Here is a 21,365-nt window from a genome sequence, read left to right as displayed (position 1 = left end):
CACACGGGAAGGACGGGCTGTGAGGCCACCTTAAGGGACATGGCATCAGACCTCCTCGTGGCCTCAGGAATTCTCAGGGGTGTCTTTGACCCTGAGGCTTGATTCCTACCCTCTCACTTTACACCGCAACGCCACCCACTATGTGACTCTGCTAACAATATATTTTTTTTCAATTTGAGCCACTTTTTTACTTAAATTTTCTTTTAAAAGAAAATTTTTCTGTAAAAAGTTTGTTTCTTTTGAAAAAGCAGTTTTATCTGGACTTGTGGGTCCAACAGGCAAGTTATATTTTTCTAGTATCCATGAAAATAAATACTTAACTATGTGGAATCTAAAAAATGAAACAGATTAGTGGGACTTCCCTGGTGGTCCAATGGTTAAGGATCCCCACTCCCAATGCAGGGGGCCGGGGTTCGATCCCGGGTCAGGGAACTACATCCCGCATGCCACAACTAAGAGCCCGCATGCTGCAACTAAGACCCGGTGCAGCCAAATAAGTAAATAAATATTAAAAAAAAAACCACTAGTGAATATAACAGAAAAGAAACAGACTCACAGATGTAGAGAACAAACTAGTGGTTACCAGTGGAGAGAGGGGAGGGGGGAGGGACACGATAGGGGTAGGGAACTAAGAGGTACAAATTACTATGTATAAAAAAATTAGCTATAAGGATATACTATACAGCACAGCAAATACAGCCAATATTTTACAACAACTATAAATGGAGTATATAACCTTTAAAAATTGTGAACCACTATGTTGCACGCCTGAAACTTACATAATATTGTACATCCTTTATCTCAATTAAAAAAGAAAAAATAGGGCTTCCCTGGTGGCGCAGTGGCTGAGAGTCCGCCTGCCGATGCAGGGGACACGGGTTCGTGCCCCGGTCCGGGAAGATCCCACATGCCGCGGAGCGGCTGGGCCCGTGAGCCATGGCCGCTGAGCCTGCGCGTCCGGAGCCTGTGCTCCGCACCGGGAGAGGCCACAACAGTGAAAGGCCCGCGTATCGCTAAAAAAAAAAAAAGAAAACATATTTAAAAAAAATACTTAACTGTTAAAGCTTAAAGATGTTCCTCCAGGTGCTACCAGACCTGCCCTATTTGAGAGCACTTCACTGTGCCTATCGTGTCCTGCACTCCCTCATCTTTCCACTCTGCCTGTGGAATAAGTGTGTGGAAGGTTCCCCTCCTCTGTCTGGCTCAGTCCCGGCCATCATCAAAGACTCAATTCCAACCATTGCCCCTCCTCCAGGAAGCCTCCCTGGTCACTTCTGCTCACTCAGCTCTCCCCTCTCTTGGAATTCCTGGGTTGCTGTGTCTGTACCCTAGATGATACTAGAATGTTCTAGAATACTACAAGTCCTGGCTCCAGTTGCTGGAGCCCCTAAACCCCAAAGGCCTGTAATGTAATCCCTGGTACCTGCAATTGCACGGGAAACTGGAAAATTGCTTAACCAAGATGTTTACTCTCTATTCCTTCGCTAACTCAGATGGTCACTTTTTCCACCAGTATTTATCGAGTGCTTGCTATGCACTGTGACTAAAGTTACTAGGGTGGCTTTTCTCGTCTGAAAAAAAAAGGGGGAGGGATAATCTAATACCTGCCTGGCAGGGTCAGTGTGGCATTCAAAAGAGTTGGCGGCCCTGCGTGATGGGTTCAGCACTGGGGACCCTGCATTCGAGCCAACTGTTCCAGAGCTGTCCTGACTGACGCCCCTGGGGTCTCTGCCAGCCTGGCCCACTTGGCTCCCACAAGTGTCCTGTGCGGTCAGTTCTCCAAGCAGCGGCCTGAGAGGTCTTCCTGAAATGTAAACTATCAGTAGGTTCATCCCTTGTTTAAATCCTTGGGCGGCTTTCCCACACCTGGAGGATCAAGTTCCTTTCTCGAGGGCTGCTGGGAAAATCCTTCCCGGTTTCTGGCTGCGATTCTGCGCTTCTGGGCAATTCCCGGAAATTCCGGGCTCGGCCACTGGGGGGCGAGCTGCGCACACAGGTTATTCAGAGGTCCGCGTTCTCAGAGGTGCTGAGATCACCTCTTACAGTCCTTAAATTGTGGGGTGTTACCTGGGGTCACAGTCTGGCTTCAGGAAATTGCAACCTCCAGAAATTTCATTTTATGCCTATGTCTGAGCATTTTTTTTTTCCTGGGAAGCGTTTTCTTAATATTCTTCAGATTTTCAAAGGGACCTTGACGCTCTCCAAGGGTCCCATGGGCAAGAGTGACACTCCTAAAATAAAACCAGGGTCATGGGATATTCGCGCTTCCTTAGCATGTAAAGGAAAGGGCTCTGGCCTTGGAGGCAGGCTGCCTGCATGTGCCAGCGGCTGCGCAGCCTTGCAGCAATCTGTAACCTCTCTGAGCCTCAGGTTTCCCACCCATGAGAGTGAAGATCGCTGCTCTGTGAATCCCCAAGAAGCCTTGTGAGGGTGGACTAGAAATGGCTGTGTGAGCATGCTCTACGGGGTCCAGGACCATTGTGAAAGATCTCAGATGCTGAGCCTCCGGCAAGCATGTATAGATACCTACTGGGTGCTAAGCACTGGCTGGGCACTGAGAGGGAGTCAAACTGGAAGACCAGCAGGTACTAGGTTTTGAATGCGAAAGTGTCCGGAAACCAGAGGGACTCAGAAACAGTCAAAAGGTGTCTGTTTGGATTTGTTAGAGCACCAGTGTTATCTGCCTCAAGTACAGTGGTGGAAAAAGCAGGAGAGGTCCCTGCCCTCGTGGGTTTACCTTCGGGTGGGGGAGACAGTGAACAAGTAAATGAATAAGTGAGATAACTCCGGAGAGTGATGGGTGCAAGCAATGAAAGAAAACAGGTGCTGTGAGGAGAGGAGGTGTTTGGGGGAGGGAGGTGCTACTTAGATGAGAGACGTGTCCTCTGAGAAGGGCCATTTATGCTGATTCCCGAAGGATTTTGAAGGGATCAGGAAAAGAGCCCGTTACGAACTGAGAACTGCACGTGCAAAGTCCCTGGGGTAGCGACACACAGACCAGAAATGAGTGGGGCGTGGCTGGAGTGTGGTAAGCTGAGAGGCTGATGAGGTTGGAGAGCTAAGCAGGGGCTAAACACAGCAGGGCCCTGTAGTTTGGATTTTAGTACAATGGGAGCCATTGGAGGGTTTAAGCTGGGCAGTAACGTGATCGCTGATTGGCTGTATGGGGGAATTGCGGTGGGGGGCAGGCGGGATGCAGACACATTCGGCAGGAGGCACTCTACAGTTTACAAAGTCTCTCTTGCCCCCTGCTCTTGCCACGGGACCCTCGGAGGCCCCGTGAGATGGTGGGGCAAGAGCATCAGGCCAGTTTTGCAAGTGGGGAAACTGAGGCACCTTCCTGGCTTCTCCGTCCTTTTTGCTAAGTGATCCCTTTAGGGGAGGCTGCATCCCTTTGCTTTTCACTCTCAAGGCCCCTGCCCTTTGGGCTTTAATCTTTATTTGTGTGTAAGCAGTTGGTTACGCTCTGCCCCCGCCCCCAGACTGTAAGGTCCTGAGGGTCGGTGCTGGGTCTGTGAGGCTCCCGGCTGCACCCCCGAGAGCCTGGCTGGAAGGTGTGTGTGCAAAGTCTCTGTGGAATAAAAGAACGACTCGGTGGGGAGTGGTGGCGTTGGGGGGTGTGGCTGCCGGAGGAGAGAGTGCAGAGCCCGCCCACGTGCAGCTGCCCCGCTCCGCACCCCTCCCTCCTTTCCCCCCCTCACCCGCCTCCTGTATTCAGGCCTCAGAACCCGCCCAGGGCGCCGCCAGATGCTGGAAGTGTAGGCTTTGGTCACCAGGGGGCGCTGTGGGCTCGCCCTCCGAACGGCAGCTGTTGGTCCAGCGTACAAAGACCTGGGCTCACCTTGGGCCTGTCTGGCCAGCCTGGGGGCCTGAGCCACGTCTGAGCCACGTCTATATTTTGAGGATCTGGGTATATTAAAAGTAAAAAAAAAAAAGAAGAAAGAAAAAGAAAAATTGACAGACCAGGGCTGCATAACCTGTGCTCCTTGTATGTTTCCATGGAACATGTTAAGAGTCTCTACACATAAAAATATGTGTAGCATTCCTGTGTGAAAAATAGGGTCTATAAAGTTATTAATTAGCAGTGTCCACAGAGGGCAGGATTAGCTGATGGGAAATGACTACGATTCTTTCAGTCTGGGTGGCCGGGCTCAAGGACAGTACGTTCACCCTGGTCTGGAGAATGGCTCCTGGTGAATGCAGGGCCCAGGCCATGGGGCTGAGGGCTTCCTACGTGCCATGCACTGTTTTAAATCCTTGATCTGAGCGCCTCTCATTTTCCTCACAACCCAGGTAAACGCTATTATCGTCACTGTCCTCCTTTTACAGAGGAAACAGGTGCAGAGAGGCAACGTAAACGCCCAAGTTTTTGTTTGTTTGTTTTTTAAATTATTTATTTATTTATTTATTTGGCTGCATTGGGTCTTAGTTGCGGCCTGCGGGATCTTTAGTTGCGGCCTGCGAACTCTTAGTTGCGGCACGTGGGATCTAGTTCCCTGACCAGGAATCAAACCCGGGCCCCCTGCATTGGGAGTCTTAGCCACTGGACCCCCAGGGAAGTCCCCGTCCAAGGTCTTATGGTTGGAAAGTGTCAGGGTCCAGATTTGAAGCTCAGCAGGCAGGTCCAAGGCACGTGTGCTCAGCTGCTGCTGTCTTCATCTCCTCGTGGTCCAGTTAACCAGGACTCGTGACTGTTGCTGGGGCGTCTCCACCAGAGACTCCTACTCTCTTGTATCCCCTTCTGGAATCACGCTGGGGAAACCAGCTTCGAGGAACGTCATTTCCAAGCAAACTGTACAGACGGGTCCTGATTCTGGAGCATCTGTGATTGAAAAACTCATTTACTCCAAACTCAATCCCAGCTCCATCCAGCGTGTGCCCAGCGACTGACTCCTCCGGAAAAGCCTCCAGCAGGGAACATGCAGGCTCATTCCAGAGAGGTCGAGAATGGGAGGGGAAGGAGAGGATTAAGAATAAACATTTCTAAAAATAGCGCTTGGCTCTCTCATACCCACAACAAAACTCCAAAGGGAGGGCAGGGGAGACTGGAGGAAGCCACCCAGGACTTTTGCCAGAGGGACGGCTACGGTCCACCGCTTTGGTGGGAGCCATTTCTCTGACTTGTCTCAGGTGCCAGCTTCTGAGGGTTCCAGGTCTGGCGTGTCTTCCCAGAGGGTGAAGGCCAAATGGCTGTGTCTTGGAGTCTGGAGTCATGAATGTTTCCAGATTTTATGGACACATTTGCCGTGAAGCCTGAGCTGCTGCAAACTTGGCAAGATCCAGAGTCTTCGGCTAAGCACGAAGGGGGGCCTTCGAGACGGAGGTGTTTGTTTTTGACTTTAAGCGACAGATGTGGGAACAACATTAGCCACGATGCACATTTCTGCAAACCGGATCTCGCTTACCTCCTCCACTTCCATTACAAAATGGGACTTCCACTGCCCTGGGAAAACATCCCAGCAGATGGGTTGGAACACTGCGGTGTGGAAGGCATTCACGTGGTGGCCCAGCCTGTGGCAGGCTTTCAGAGCTGTGGAACATTCTTCTGGTCTCTGGGACCTTCCGTCTGCTATTCCCTGGGCTGCTGGAATTTCTTGCATTTTAGGGGACAGGAACTCCCAGATGAGACACTAAGATCTCTGGTCCTGTTCATGGTATACTCAGCCCTATGGTCTCCAGCTGTGGCAGCAGCAGCTGTTTGGGGGAAGGATGTGGTTTCTCCCATGAGATCAGCCCCAGAGATTAGGCAGGTGGTGGGGTTTGGAAACCAGAGCTGTTTGCAAAAGAGGCCTGGACATGCTGTGTCCTGCAGGCAAGTCACTTTGGCCCCCTCGGCACCCCTGCCCCCTCTTCTTTCCAACAGGCACTCTAACTCCTGCTGCGTTGATTTCACAGGTCCTCATGGGGGTCACACAGAAGGACATTTTATGCACTTCAAGATGAAAGTAGTTTGAAAATACTTTATTTTATTTAAGAAATTTTTTTGGCCACGTATGCAGGAATCTTAGTTCCCTGACCAGGGATTGAACCCGTGTCCCCTGCAGTGGAAGCACAGAGTCTTAACCACTGGACCACCACGGAAGTCCTGAAAAGACTTTCAAATGTGTCACAAAGTACTCCTGAAACAAACAGGAAGGTTCAGGACGCAGTTTATCTAAATATTTACAAGGTCTAGTAGAGCTGAGCTGTGAAACTGTACATCACCAGGAGATGTCACTGTCACACACGGCATGGGCATTCTCACATTTGAATCATCCGGTGGCTATCCTATTGTGAAAAACTAGCTTCTTTAAATGGTGTGTGTGGATCAGTGGAGGCGAGTTCAGCCCACAGAGCAAAGCAGCAGTGTCAATATGCCCAGAAGCCCAGATGTTTGGTCTCTGAGCGGTAGGGTAGCTAGTGGGGGAAGGTTTTACCTGCCCAGAGCTTAGCTAGACAGCGGGTGGGTACGCGTGGGGGCGGCCGATGCTTTCCCTCCCCAAAGTGGCACATTTTCAACATTTTTAAAGGTACACGGTTGACACCATTATTGCTAAGACTTCAATGGAATTACGTTAAAGTGTGAAAGTGAGGCTGTTACATCTGTAGTTAAAGAGAGCAGGATTTTGTGTCTTGGGTTCTGGGCTAATTGACACCCCTCCTTGCAGACTCCAGTCCAGGCTGCCTTTCTGTCATCTGAGAACCTAGCTTTGTCTTCAGTCATGCTGACGACTGCCTTATGGGAATGCAGGCTGTTGCTGCCAGGTCTTTCCATTTTTTTTTTTTTTAATTTCAAGAGAAAATGGTTTTTGAAAACCTGAAATCTCCTGATTTTTAATTATTGGCAACATATTCCAATTAAATAAAATACTCTGTGGGCCGAAGCAAACATGCCTTGGACAGGACTTCGTCTATTTGTTTTTGAGCAGTATTTGCCTTTGCTTGTTAGTTGTGTAATTTAAGTATAAGTGACCGTGGTGATACGCCCCTTTCTGGAGGTGTGTAGGTAGGTGTCTTGCATCAGCCCAATTCACTGAAATGAATTTTAATCTTTTTTGGGGGCAGCGTTGCATAGCTTGTGGGATCTCAGTTCCTTGACCAGGGACTGAACCCGGGCCACGGCAGTGAAAGCCCGGAATCCTAACCACTAGGCCACCAGCGAACTCCCAGAATGTGTTTATCTTATGTACAAACAGGGTAGAACAGCTCATACTTTGGGGTTTATAAATGATAATGGCTGAGTTACTAGTTTCTAGAGTCAGACAGAGCAGGGTATTGGATCCCAGATCTGCTATTTACTAGCTGTGTGATCTTAGGCAAGTCACTTAACCTCTCTGAGCTTCAATATCCTCATCTATAAAAATGAGGATAATAAAAATACCAACGTGGTAGCCATTGGTAGCCTGTACACCAAATCTTTTTACTTTCACCTTCTGGGCACCTGGGAGGGAGGTACTTCCTGGCCTCTGCATGGTTGGATAGGATCATGTGATTCATTCTGGCCAATGAGATGAGAGTGGAGTATCACTTCTTGGGCTGCAGCATTTAACTGTGGGGTTGAGAACCTTCAGAACTCCTTTTCTCTCTGCCCTTGTGACAGGCAATGTCTGAGATTTTGGGTACTCCACCAGCCCAGGTCCTGGAATGAGGACTCCACAAAGTATGGCCCCATGTTGACTTCTCTAATGTGAGCGAGAACTAAACCTTTGTTATTTTAAACTACTGAGATATGGGGGATTGTTTGTTACTGCACCATAACCTAGACCATCCTGACTGATACAGCCCACCTCCCGGGAATGTAGTCAGGATTCAATGAAACAGGCCCTGGGGGATAGAGTAGTGAACAAAAGAGACCAAAATCCCTGACCCACCGAGTTTCCTTTCTAGCCACCCGGTGGCTGTCTCCTCCAGGTGGATTGAAGGAAAGTCCACAGATGCAGGGAAGCAGGGATTGGGGAGCCCCTCCCCTTGGAGGAGGAAGCAGGCAGGTTGTGGTCAGGTTACCCCAGGCTGCCCACCGTGATGTCATTAACAGCCAGGCCTTGGGCAGAGGCCGGTACTGACACTGCCTGGGGAGCAGGAGACACAGAGCCGGTACAAGACACATCTGCGTGAACTTGGGGAGGAAGGCACCGCACATCTCAGAACACCTAGAGGTGTAAAGCTTTTGGTTCAAGCTCTTCGATACCTAAACCAGGAAGCAGGTGAAAAGAGGACGTGGGGAATTTCTGGGAGGACGCTAACATTTCAAGTGCCTTTTCATGTGCTTAGTGCTCCTTAATCTTAGGCCTTTCAGTCCCTACAAATTCCTCCTACAAGGAGAAATTCGTCCCAGATTACAGGTGAGGAAACCAAGGCTCAGAGAGGTTGAGTGAGCTGGCAAAGCTGCACAGCAGGGCCGTAGGGCAGCTGGGCTTCAGACCCAGGTCTTCTACCCTCAGGTCCTATGCTAACCTCTCATGCTATTCTTGGGAACAAGAGGAAAACACAGACAAAACAGTCTCGGGGCCCCTTCTCTTCTCCCGGAGAATCCAGCGAAGGCCATCTTGTATTGTTCCTTTTGGTTTCGATGATTTTTGCCCTGATGACTGAGAGCTGCTGCGTTCCGGGCCCTGCTGGACACCCTCATGCCATGATCACAGCGCCTCACAGAGGCCCATTATACAGATGAGGGCACCGAGGCTCAGGGAGGTGACCTGACTTAGCCAGGTGGCCAGCTGGCTTGGGGTGTCTTTGTGGAGATGATTTGGCTCAGAGCTCTGGGGGCAGGTAAAGGGTCAGCGAGCTTCAGGTGCATGTTCGCTGGGGCCCATTGGCAGGGAGCCACCATGGCTGTGTCTCCGGCCGTGACCCGGGGCAGGTGAGTTCTAGGGTAACTCCAGGCCGGTGTGAGGTCATCACCCAAGGGAGAGGAATGGCCGTGGACCAGACCAGAGGGTGCAAACCAGTGGCCTATAGGATTGTTGTCTTTGGCTTATGCAGTGTTTAAGGAGGGTGGGACCTGAATTAGTGGCCAATATTTAAAAATCAAGGGACTTCATGGAAAAATCTGCATTTCAGCTACTTTTGCAAAATCTAGTAAGGATCTGGCCACAATGGGCCCTCGTGCCTCCCTGGCAGCTGTCCCCGTCCCCCTCCCCTGGGGTCGTGGTTACTCTGAGCAGGGACACACATTCTCCGTGTTACTGCCCAGGCCAGCTGCGCTCGATAAATGCTGACGTGCCCTGGTGGCATCTGAGCCCTCAACCTTGCACTGAACCTGAACTCTTGGGACAGACTTTTAGAAGCTGGCAGGGGGCTGTCCAGGATGCGGGAACACGTTCTGAGAAGCAGGGCAGCGCCTCATTTCCATCCTGCTGCCACCTTGAAAACGACCCCTCGACGCTCCAGGTTTTCTCTTGAGAAGCAGCATTGAACAGTGGGGAGCAAACCAGATTGAGGGGGCGTGGGACGGAGCCAATGGTAATGATGATGATTGTGTGTCCCCTCCCTCACGATGTCCATGTCCTAATTCCCAGAACCTGGCTTGGTCTCTCCCCCGCCTCCATGCATGATATTCCTTCCCCAGCCCCTTTCCCTGTTCCCCTGGCAACAGCTCCGCACTGGTGCCGGCCCCTGGCTGCCTCACCACCCCTGCCCAGCATTGCCCACGTCTCTGTCCTTGGTTCCTTTGATTAAAATCTCTTAAACCACTGGAGCTGGCTCCTATTTCCTGCTTGGTGTACAAGGGCCATCTCAGCTCATTCCTGGGGCGACCTCGTGGGGCGGGTTTATGAGCCCATTTTGCAGATGAGGAAACAAAGGCCCTGAGAGGTCAAGTTGCTCACCCAGTGTGACCAGCTGGCAAGCGATGTGGCCAGGATCTGAGCCCAGGCCACCCTCTTCCCATGACCCCTGCGTCTCCCTGACTGCCGTAGTGACTGGGCATTCCTACCTGGGGAACCTCCGTTTCCTGGTCTGTAAAATAAAGAGAAAACATAATAACAGTCTCAAAGGGCAGATGAGAAAACTCAACTGAGACAGGGTTGGCTTTTGTACTTATACTCCAGGATAGGCTGCTTGCTTTCTTTCTTTTTTTGGCCGTACCACGCAGGATCTTAGTTCCCCAACCAGGGATCCAACCCCTGCTCCCTGCAGTAGAAACGCGGAGTCTAAACGACCGGACTGCCAGGGAAGTCCCAGCATGGGCTTTCATATGCTCCCCTTTCCCCGCCATCTAGAAACTATAGGTTGTATTCCATCCTTTTAGAGGCCTCCCCGGATGTTTAAGCTATGTATTTGTACATTTTCTTCACAAAGTGGGTAGCTATTTCTAGATTCTTCTCAACCACCATCAAGGCTCTTTGTCTTCTCCAACAAACTCACCAACCCCTCCCCTCTCATCACCATCACTGTTGACCTTTGGACCGGACAGTTCTTTGTGGTGGGACCATCTTGGGCATCAGCATCCCTGGTCTCTACCCACTAGATGCCAGTAGTGCCCACCCCTTGGTTGTAACAACCAAAGCCGTTTCCAGACGGTGCCGAATGCCTCCCCCCGTGGGGGGAGGGCAAAACCACCCCTGGTTGAGAACCGCGGGTTGAGAGTTTGAGTTTTCACTGGTTTGTGTTTGGAGCACTGAGACTTCCAAAGCGTGAATTCACTCGGCCCTTTTTGCTCCCAAAGTGTCAGGTTCCCATAAATGTTAATCTTATGAGTCTGACTTTTGGTTGACCCCTTCCGCTGTCCACCAGTTCCAAAGGGGTGTCCAGGTTTCTTTCCTGCGTCATTCCAAAGCCGCTGCTTGCCCTGTCCCCAAGCACCCCCTCCCGGAACCCTGTTCCCTCTGAACTTCGGCAGATGTTTCTTTGGCTCTTAAGGACCCAGAGGAGTTGCAAAATGGGATTTCCTCCAGACTTTCTTCCCTCGACCTCTTTGCCCCTGAACGGAATTAATTTCCTGGGGAAAAAAAAAAAAAGCACTACCTTTCTCCTCTATGCTCATAGCAAACCGTTTTGCAGGACTGGAGTTGAAGCCTTATTAATTGTGATCAGGGTGAAGTGCACTCCGATTTGGGGATGGGGATGGATGGGACGGGGTTGGGGTGCAAGCCCAGCTGATGCCCTGAAATCATCACTTCCCTGCCACCTCCCACCACCCTGTGAGCTTTGTCATTGAAGAGGCAGGACACACACGGAGCCCCCAGAGATTCATTTGTCTCCCCTCATTTGCAAGCGCTGAATGAAATCGTTCAGCATTTCCTCGACAGGACAGAATGCAGCAACTCCAAACGAGCTATTTATGGGCCATTTTTTCCAGCATTACTTGCATATTATAATTAAGAGATAATGTCAGTGGAATAGAACATTGTCACCGGGTAATGGTTTCCCGCTGCTTCCGAAATGTCAAGGCAAAGTCACAGCATTTATCAAAAATAAATGTTGGCGGGAAGACGCGACGTTTGTTTTCACAGCAGGGACATTAATCCTGGGACAACGTTACGGCAACGTCTTTATTTCTTTTCTCTGGAGTGACGGATGCCAGTGGATGGTCGTGTTTGACGGATGCGGGGTCTTGCGGATACAGAGGGAGGCCAGCTGGGGCAGGGGCGCCGGGGGCAGGGCCAGGTGGCCACGTTTGGATGGGGTTTGCAGGAGGGTTCTGGCCCTGTCACTGCCCAGAATCAGCAAATTCACTCTCCACCGATGCGCTGGAGGTGGCCCGTGGGGGGTGTCCTGGTTCCCGATTGGGCAGGGCGTCTTCTGCAGCTGGTGATGGCCTGCTGATTGGGTGGGGAGAGGGCGGACATGTGGCAGAAGGCCTCCTCTCTGCCTCCTCATTGGTGCCCGGGGACAACCTCAGTTTCTGCATCGCTACCCCAGAGGGAGCCAGCCCGGGAAAGGGCAGCCGAGACAGCGGGGACACTGGCGACTCCTGGTGACCTGGGCACTCTGGCACAGGGACCTCTGACTCTCCAGGCAGCTTTCACAGCTGGGCGTAAGTGCATGCTCAGCTAACACCCCTTCCGCACCGCTGCCCAGTGAGCTTTCTCAAGTGCACATCTGGTCATGCAGCATACGGTTGAAATCCACCCGCCCCCCGGCCCTCAGGATAAAGTCCTAGCTCAGAAATGGCTCCAGCACAACTTTCTCAACGTCCTTGCCATTCTTCCAAGCAGCCAGGCTCTGTCCCCGCAACAGGCCAAGGCCTTTACCCTTGTTCCTTCTGCCTGGGACACCCTTCCCTGATTCTACCTACACACACACGTCACCTGGCCGTCTCCCACTTCTTCAGGCCTTCATTTCAACAACTGCTCTTCCAGGAAGCCTTCCCTGACCTCCCAAGCCTGAGATATGTGCCCTTCTCATGTGCTTCTCCCACAGCCCCTATACTTAAGACCTTCACTTAATCACATTGTCATAAGTACTTGGATCTTAGTCTGTCTCCCCCCTTTCAACGGTGGGCTCCAGGAGGGCCTTGCCAGCTGTTCTGTCCTGGATACAGAGTAGGTGCTTAAAACTTATGTGTAGGAGCAGCTGAATAAATGATTGAAGGGCTGGAGGCCTTTTATGTGAGTTTGTAACAGTCATCTACTGGCAAAATAATGCTGTGTAACAAATCGCCCCAGATATTGATTACCTCAAACAATAAGCATTCATTTGGTTCATGAATCTGCAGGTCAACAGTTGGGGCTAGATATGACTGGGGGTTCTTCTGTCTCAGCTGGGCTCTTGCACATGTCTGGGGGTGGCTGGCTGTTGGCTGATCTTGGGTGGCCTCTGCATGGATTGCTGGGAGAGCTCTGCTCTGTTCCATGTGTCTCTAGCAGCAGGCTAGCCTGGATGTGGTCCACGGTGATGGCGGAGGTGCAGGAGGGCAAGCAGGAATTTGTTCATCTTGCAAAACTGGAACTCTGTCCCCATTAAACACTAACTCCCCATCCCCTTCCCTCAGGCCCTGGCAGTCACTCTTCTACCTTCTGTCTCTATGAACTTGACTCCTCCAGGGACCTCATATGAGTGGAATCATGCAGAATTTGTCTTTTGGGGACTGGCTTATTTCACTTAGGATAATGCCCTCAAGGTTTATCTATGTTGTAGTGTGTCAGGATTTCCTTCCCTTTTTCAAGGTTAAATAATATTCCATTGTATGGATAAACCACACTTTGCTTATCCATTCGTCCATTGATGGAAATCTGGGTTGCTTCCACCCTTTGGCTATTGTGAAAAAAGCTGCTATGAACAGGGGTGTGCAAGTATATCTTCGAGACTCTGCTTTCAATCCTTTTGCGTATAGAGTTGATCCTTGAACCATGTGGAGGTTAGGGGTGTGGACCCCCACTCCCAATTGAAAATCTGAGTATAACTTTGTAGTCAGCTGTCTGTATCCAAGGTTCTGCGTCCATGGATTCAACCAGTCCTGCACCGTGCAACCCTGTAGTGTACACGGTACATTTATTAAAAAAAAAATCGGCATGAGAGTTCAAACCCATGCAGTTCAAACCCATGTTGTTCAGGGGTCAACTGTATACCCAGAAGTAGTTTTGCTGGCTCACAAGTGGTGTGGCTTTTAGCCTAGCGGGAAACCCTTTGGGACATAAAAACTGATCCACACATTTGACAGAGCAGCAGTTAATTGGACAAGCTCTGTCCTGGGGCCCGACTCTTTGGTGTGGATCCCAGCTCTGCTGCTTCCTAATTGTGTTTTCTCAGCTGAGTCACCCACTCTGAGCCTCAGTTTCCTGCTCTGTGAAAGGGGGATAATACCGGCATCTATTCAGAGAGTATGAAGATTAAATGAGAAGGTGTTTAGAGCCAAGCCTGGCACAGAGTAAATGACACCCATGTGTTGTTTTATGCAAAGTTCTTGCCTTGTTTTATGCAAAGTTCCTGCCTTTGACCCCTGATGTACTGCTAAGGGTGACGCTTTTCTGCTCTTTCTGAACGTAGCCAGGGGTTATCTGTCCTGGGCAAACCCCAAGGACAGCTGGGTTAGTTCTTGGTGACAGGCACTGACACAGTGCCCCTCTGCTGATGTGTCCTGCTGGGTCCTGGGGAGGGGAGGGGCCCGGTGACAGTGCAGCCTTGGTTGGGGGGGAGGGTTTCCTGCCACAGCTGTTCGGCTCCCCGATTCAGGCCTCCGTCGCCTTCTCTTCCCCTGGTGCAGATTGCAATTTGGGCCCGCCAGGAAGAGAGAAATGAGCTTGCATAATAGAGGAACATTTGGTTCTTTCGGGCTGGGCCTGGAGAAGGTTTTTGTGCTGAAGTGTGCAGTGTGGGGGCAGAATGGAGATGTTTCCTGTGTGCAGGGCTGGAGGGAGCCCAGTCCACCTGGAGGGAGGGAGACACCGAGGGCCAGATGGACGTGAGGGGCGGGCAGCTCCCCCAGGAAGGGCAAACAGGGAGGGGCAGAGGGTCCATGACTTTGCTGTTTCTAGCAGACAGGAGGGAGGGCTCGAGGGAAACCACACAAGGCGGCACTGTGGCCTCAGGGGCTCTGGGCCAAGCGAGTGGCCACAGCGGGCTGTCTCTCCTGGGGCCTTTCGGGGCACTTCCTTCTTGCCCCAGAGAGATCTGTGTCCCTGGCGCGGAGTTGAACCTGAAATTCCCGATCCAAGGGAATGGGGTCTGAGCTGCACCATGGGGCCTCTCCAGGACCACCAGGCCAGGCTGAGAGACACAGACTGACCAAGATGTGGATGTGACGCTGCCACCCACAACTGGACCCCTGGCTCTGGACCCCGTCCTGGAGATGGGACAGTCACCCCTGTCCCCTGCAGAGATTTAAGGTGGAGGTGGGGTCAGAATCGTGACTCTGGGAGGGCTTCTGTAACTCCCAGAGTGTTGCTTGCATGCCTGACCTGGTTTAGTCTTCATGACAGTGTAGGGAGGTTGGGGACAGCTTCTCGTCTTTTGACAAGTGTTTACTGAACACCAACGCTGTCCCAGGCCCTGTTCTAGGGGCCGGAGATACCACCACCGCCAGGAGCAGAGTAGGAGCCACACACAGGAGGAAGTTATACTCCGGTGGAGAAGCAGACACTGAGCAAAGAAACAGATAAACAAAGATGGTCACATCTGCGTAGAGGAATGCACACTAGGGCTCTGTTTTTCACCCCTCCCTGTATCTATGCTCTTTGCTGTGTGACTTGACACTTCTGCTCACCAAAGGGATAGAGCACATTTCTCTACCCTTTGACTGTGGGTGTGGCCACGTGACTTGCTTTAGCCAAAAAAAGAAGTGGAAGTGATTCTGGGCTAGCTCTGTCCCTTAAGGGGCTTTGTACTTTTCTGCACCTTTGCCATGGTATGTGACAAACACACCCTGGATTAGCCAGCTGATCCAAGAGGGTGAGACACAGGTGGAGCAGAGCTAACCAGCCAGGCCCCAGCCTAGATCAGGTGACCCCCTCAGGTGCAACTGACAGATGTGTGAATGAGAATGCACGATTGTCGTTTTAAGCCACTGAATTTAGCGGTTATTTGTTACACAGCATATTGGTGGCAATAGCTAACCGATATAACCAGCTATTGGTAAGTGCTATCATTAACTCCATTTCCATAGGCAAGGAAACTGAGATGAGGAGAGATTCTTGATGTTACACAGTCGATTTGGCCGAGTCCAAACAAGAACCCAGCTGTCTTGACTCCAGCTTGGTCACTCATTCATTCAGCCCATTTTACTGAGCACCTACTACATGCATGTAATTGTGCCAGCAGCTAGAGACAGCACAATGAAAAAGACATTCATTCTGCAAGCAACCACTGTTAAAAGGGAACTTCTCATACACTACCAAATGTAAAATAGATAGCTAGTGGGAAGCAACTGCATCACACAGGGAGATCAGCCCGGTGCTTTGTGACCACCTAGAGGGGTGGGATAAGGAGGATGGGAGGGAGACGCAAGAGGGAGGGGATATGGGGATATATGTATACGTATAGCTGATTCACGTTTTTATACAGCAGCAACTAACACAACGTTGTAAAGCAACTATACTCCAATAGAGATGTTAAAAAATTTTTTTAAATAAATAAAATATTAGATCTATAGTCAAGAAAATAAATAAATATACTCCTCTTATTAAAAAAAAAAAAGACAACTTCTCTATTCTTAGAGTTTCAACAGAAATCTGAGAATCGAGTCCCATCACCCCAGGGTATATCCCCACCCTGAACCAATCATGGCAGTGACAGGACGTGGGGCTGCGAGTGGCTGGGCTAGATCACGTGTCCACTCTCTGAAGCTGGGTGAAAGTCATGACCCCACCTGACCCATCCGGACTGAGAGATGATTTTCCCCAAAGAAAAAGTGTTGCTGTTAAACCTTAAGAAGGGGAAATAGATGCTGGGAAGATTAGAAACCAACGATGCCCACCCCAGACCTCTGGGGTCCTGAGGAAGACCTCCCAGCAGCTCTGTGGTCCTCAGTGAAGTCCCCCAGTGTCCATGGCTGCTCCAGGCCACCCTCCGGCCTCTGACGTCCCTCAAGGGAGCTCAGCCTGACTCTCGGAAGATCAGATGCGATTTATTCCTGGCATCTGTGCTGCCACTGGCGGCGAGGTGCTTTGCAGCAGAACAATAAGTTACAGGGCCATTTATCTTGTTGGCGGCTCCTGATAAAATGAGCAGCCTGAAAAGACAGGGCCTTCAATGAACATGATCGGGGCCGTTCATTTAGAAACCAGAAGACCTTGAAATTGGCTTTAATTGAAGGGGTTAGCAGCACGGGGTTTGGCTGGATGTGTTGAGGGTGGAGACACCCCACCTCCGGAAAGGTTGCAGAGATGGGCAGGCCTGGCTTTGAGTCTTGGCTGTGCCGCATGTTTGACTGTGGGTAAGCTATGTGACCTCTTCCAGACTTTGTCTCTTCATCTGTGAAATGGAGGTGTACAGGTCAGCGTCAGCTCAGTTACGTTGCAGTAACAAACAACCCCTGGAATCCTGCGGCTTAAAACAACCAAAGTTCGTTTCTCATTTATGCTCCATGGGCTCTCATTCTGGGACACAGACGGATGGAACATGCCATGTGCGACATGGACCGTCACTGGGCATGGGGGAAATTGTTCACTGGTTCTTAAAGCTTCTTCTCAGGAGCAACTTACATCACTTCCACTCACATCGCGTTGGTCCAGGCAAGTCACACGGCCATGCCTAACTTCTGGAGCGGTGGTGAGAGGAGAGAAGAAAACCTACCATGTGACCATTAGCAGGAAAGCCAGAAGGGTTAGTATTTATTAGAGATAGTTGTTCTGCTGAGCCATCACAGAAGTCAGGGTTTTTCTTCTCCCTTCTGGAGATGCTAATTATCTGAGTCTAATCCATTATGCATTTCCTGGCCAGCTTCGTCACCCTCCCCCCACCTCTGCCACGTCACTCCATCCGCTGTGCGCTTCCATGTCTGTTGCTGAACGTTAGAGCTGGTCAGCCTGGCATTTAAGAAGCCCCGTGCTGGGACCTCTCAAGGCCCCCAGATCCAGCTCACAGAGGGCTGTGACTAGGTATTTCTTACCCCCCAACCGTCTCCACAGAATCTAGAACAGTGCCTGGCACACAGCAAGTGTTCAATAATTACTTGTTGCCATTGTGAAATGATGTACCCAGCATCACATGTCCTGGGAAGCCTCAAAGGCAGGATCATACGTGCTCGGTGCCCCTGCCCCAAGGTTCATTGCCACTTACAGGGCACTCAGTGCAGGCCAGGCCTCACGAGCCAGCTGCCCTGTGCGCATGCGTTCCCCCCTTCATCCCTCAAACAACCCTCCACAGTAGGCATGGCTGTAGCAGGAGTCTTTTATTTTTCAAGTTTGATTCCCCTCCCGCAGTTTCACTGAGATATAATAGACATAAAATATAGTATTCCTTTCAGGAGTTCCACATGATGATTTGACATATTTATACATTGTGAAGTGTTCACCACAATAAATTTAGTTAACATCCGCCCCCTCACATAGTGACAAGCTTTTCTTTCTTGTGATGAGAACTTTTAAGGTCTACTCTCTTAGCAAGTTTCAAATATATGATACGGTATTGTTAACTATTGGCAGGATTCTTCACGGAGCCGCTCACTCGTGTTTATTCACCCTGTAATTTTCTTTCCCCGGATTCCAAGGCAGACTTCAGCCCTTTGTATTTTCTTGATTTCTGGTTTTTTCCAAGTAGAGGGTAGAAGTTTCTGGAAGATAGTCTATTTGCCTTGTATTAATCTGGGCTCGTTAGAGACACAGACCAATAGGATACTGTATACCTCTATCCCTAGCATCTCTATCCATCTATTTATAAGGAGATTTTTTTTTTTTTTTTTCTGGTTGCACTGTGTGGCATTCGGGATCTTAGTTCCCTGACAGGGGATCAAACCCATGCCCTCTGCATTGGGAGCATGGAGTCTTAACCACTGGCCCGCCAGGGAAGTCCAAAGAGATTTATTATAAGGAATTAATAAATAAGGAATTGGCACACATGGTGATGGAGGCTGAGAAGTCCCACAGTCTGCCATCTGCTAGCTGGTAACCCGGGAGAGCTGATGGTGGGAGCTCCCGTTTGCGTCTGGGTCCCAAGGCAGGAGAAGACCAATGTCCCAGCTTGAAGACAGTCAGGCAGAGAGAGTGAATTCTCCCTTCATCACCTTTCTCTTCTACTCAAGCCTTCACATGGTTGAATGAGACCCACCCACATTAAGGAGGGCAATCTGCTTTACTTGGTCTCCTGATTCAAATGTCAGTCTCCTCCAGAAGCACCCTCAGGAACATACCCAGAATAGCGTTTAACCAAATATCTGGGCAGCCCAGGGTCCAGTCAGGTTGACACATAAAATTAACCGTCACAAACCTTTTGTGAAAACCCCACGTATTAGTCAGGGTATAAGTTCAGCTGCTGTAACAAAGACCCACCTCCCCACCAAAACCCAGAAGAACCACATTGATTACAACAAGAGAGAAGTTTGTATCTCTCTGAAGTAAGAGGTCTGAGGGAGGGGAGTATGCCCAGGAGGGCCAGAGGTTCAGCTCTGCAGCCGTTTGGGGACCCAGATCCTTCTGGCTTATTCCAGCACCTCTAGGATATGGTCTTTCACGGCATGGTTGAAGCAGAGTAAAAACCAGATCCACATGCTCTCAGAAATGGGGAGAAAGAGAAAAAAAAGTGGAGGCGGCAACTTCCTGTTGAGCAAGTGGAGTGCAAGATGAACAAACCATCCCCGGTCGCAGCCCAGGGGAGCCGAAGCTGCTGGGTGAGGGCGTCTCTGGCTCAGCAGCCAGGTCCCAGCGGAAGTTCTCTTCCTGTAGGACAGGAGGCATCCCGGCACTGGCTGTGAAGTTGCCTTTGGTTCTGGAGGGAGAGCGAGAGAGGGAGGGAGATTTGCACACGCTGGAGTTGGCAGGAGGGAAGCAGGCCTGATGACCTCATTTGGTAGCGGTGCTCCTGGGAGGGGACAGGATCTAGAAGCTACATCGTGCACCAGGAAGAGGGTGCCCTGACCGAAGAGGTCCCAGGGCAGGCAAGCTCCCTCCCCCCTGACCCCACCACACAGATGCTGAAGAATTTCCCACCAGAAGCGGCCGCATGGTCCTGGATCCCAAACACCTCCCGGGTCCTCAGTGGGAACCAGTGGCCAGAGGGACCTCTCAGATTTGGTCTCTGACCGGAGCCAGCATGGAGGACCCACAATCCTGAGACTGAGACTAAATTTTCTATCATCTTGGGAGGACGAGGGCTTGGAATTGACTCTGCGTCGATTGGAAAGAAAGAAAAATTGGTTCTATCTTGTAGACCTGGATTTGGGGCCTGGGATGTATAGCTGCTGTATCAATGTCCCCATTTTAAGTGAGGAGATAGGCTCCGAGATGTCAAGTCACCGTCCTGCGGTCACACAGCAAGTCCGTGGTAAAAGTGGGATTTGGAACAAGGCCTGTGGTTAGTAGACCCCACGGGCATCACTGCTGCACCCTCATGCCCCTGCTTGGTGGGCAAGTGTCGTTCGGAGTTGAGACACAAGGCAGGAAAGAGGTGTTGGGGTGGTGGAGGATTCTGGTTGCCTGAGGAGACGGCTGCGATGTGTGATGTGGGTTGGCCTAACGTTCCAGAAAGTTCAGCAGGCCCCAGGTTGGGAAGACTCTTGGAGGCGCTTCCATATGTATGTCTCAGAAGCAATGGGCTGTTTTCTAAACAAGCTGTCACCTGCTGTCAGCTCCGCACCCAGGCTGGACTGGAAGCGGCTTCTGTGCAAGGCCCCTCCCCACGCCCTTGCTGCTTGCAGCGCGTGTGCCTGGGGAAGCCTGTCACTCACGCTTGCAGGGGAGTTTGCTGTAGGACGTGTGGCCGAGAGCTTATGTCTGGTCTGCCCCTCCTGGGCCGGGCCAGTTCATTCACTTCTCTGAGCCTCAGCATTCTCGTCTCTTGAAATGGGTGAGAAAACAGGTAGATCTTTAGCCCAGCGCCTGGCGTCAGTAGAAAGTCCTTCATATAACGACTGGCATTTTCTAGTAAACTTTCCTGTTCCTTGTGACTCAGTCATTTTTCTCTCAGGCATGTGCCAAAGTGAAACTCTCTCTCTCTCTTTTTTTTTTTTTTTTTTTTTTTTTGCGGTACGCGGGCCTCTCACTGCTGTGGCCTCTCCCGTTGCGGAGCACAGGCTCCGGATGCGCAGGCTCAGCGGCCATGGCTCGCGGGCCCAGCCGCTCCGTGGCATGTGGGATCTTCCCGGACCGGGGCACGAACCCGCGTCCCCTGCATCGGCAGGCGGACTCTCAACCACTGCGCCACCAGGGAAACCCTAAAGTGAAACTCTTGCATGTGGGTCCTGAGTGACGGGTACAAGAATGTGCACGGCAGCTCTGTTCACTGTGGCAAAACCTGGGACCAAACCAAATACGCACTGGCAGGAAATTGGACAACTACATCGTGGTATGTTCACACCATGGAGTATTACACAGCAGTGAGAATGAAAAAACAGCAGCTCCAGGCCCACACAGGGTGAATCTTAGTAAGACAGTGTATGGCAGAATTCCTCAACTTTGACGCTATTGACATTTCTCTCATTATTATTATTATTTTCTTTTTGGCTGTGTGGCATGTGGGATCTTAGTTCCCCAACCAGGGATTGAACCTGCGCCCCCTGCAGTGGAGGTACAGAGTCTTAACCATTGGACTGCCAGGGAAACCCCTCGTTATTGTTTTTAATAGCAATTTTATTGAGATGTAATTCACATAGGACGCAACCCACTCACTTAAATCGTACAATTCGATGGATTTTAGTCTATTCACAGAGTTGTGCCACTACCACCACAATCCGTTTTAGAACATTTGCATCATATCTGAAAGGAAGCCCCCTCCCTCTCATCAGTCACTCCCCTTTCCCCTGTCCCCAGCTCCTGGAAACCGCCAATCTACTTTTTGTCTCCACGGATTTGTCC

This window comes from Leucopleurus acutus, assembly GCF_964270905.1.
Source record: "Leucopleurus acutus genome assembly, chromosome: 13".
Lineage (NCBI taxonomy): Eukaryota > Metazoa > Chordata > Mammalia > Artiodactyla > Delphinidae > Leucopleurus > Leucopleurus acutus.
The sequence above is the reverse complement of the archived record's forward strand: the minus strand, read 5'-3'. Positions refer to the sequence as shown.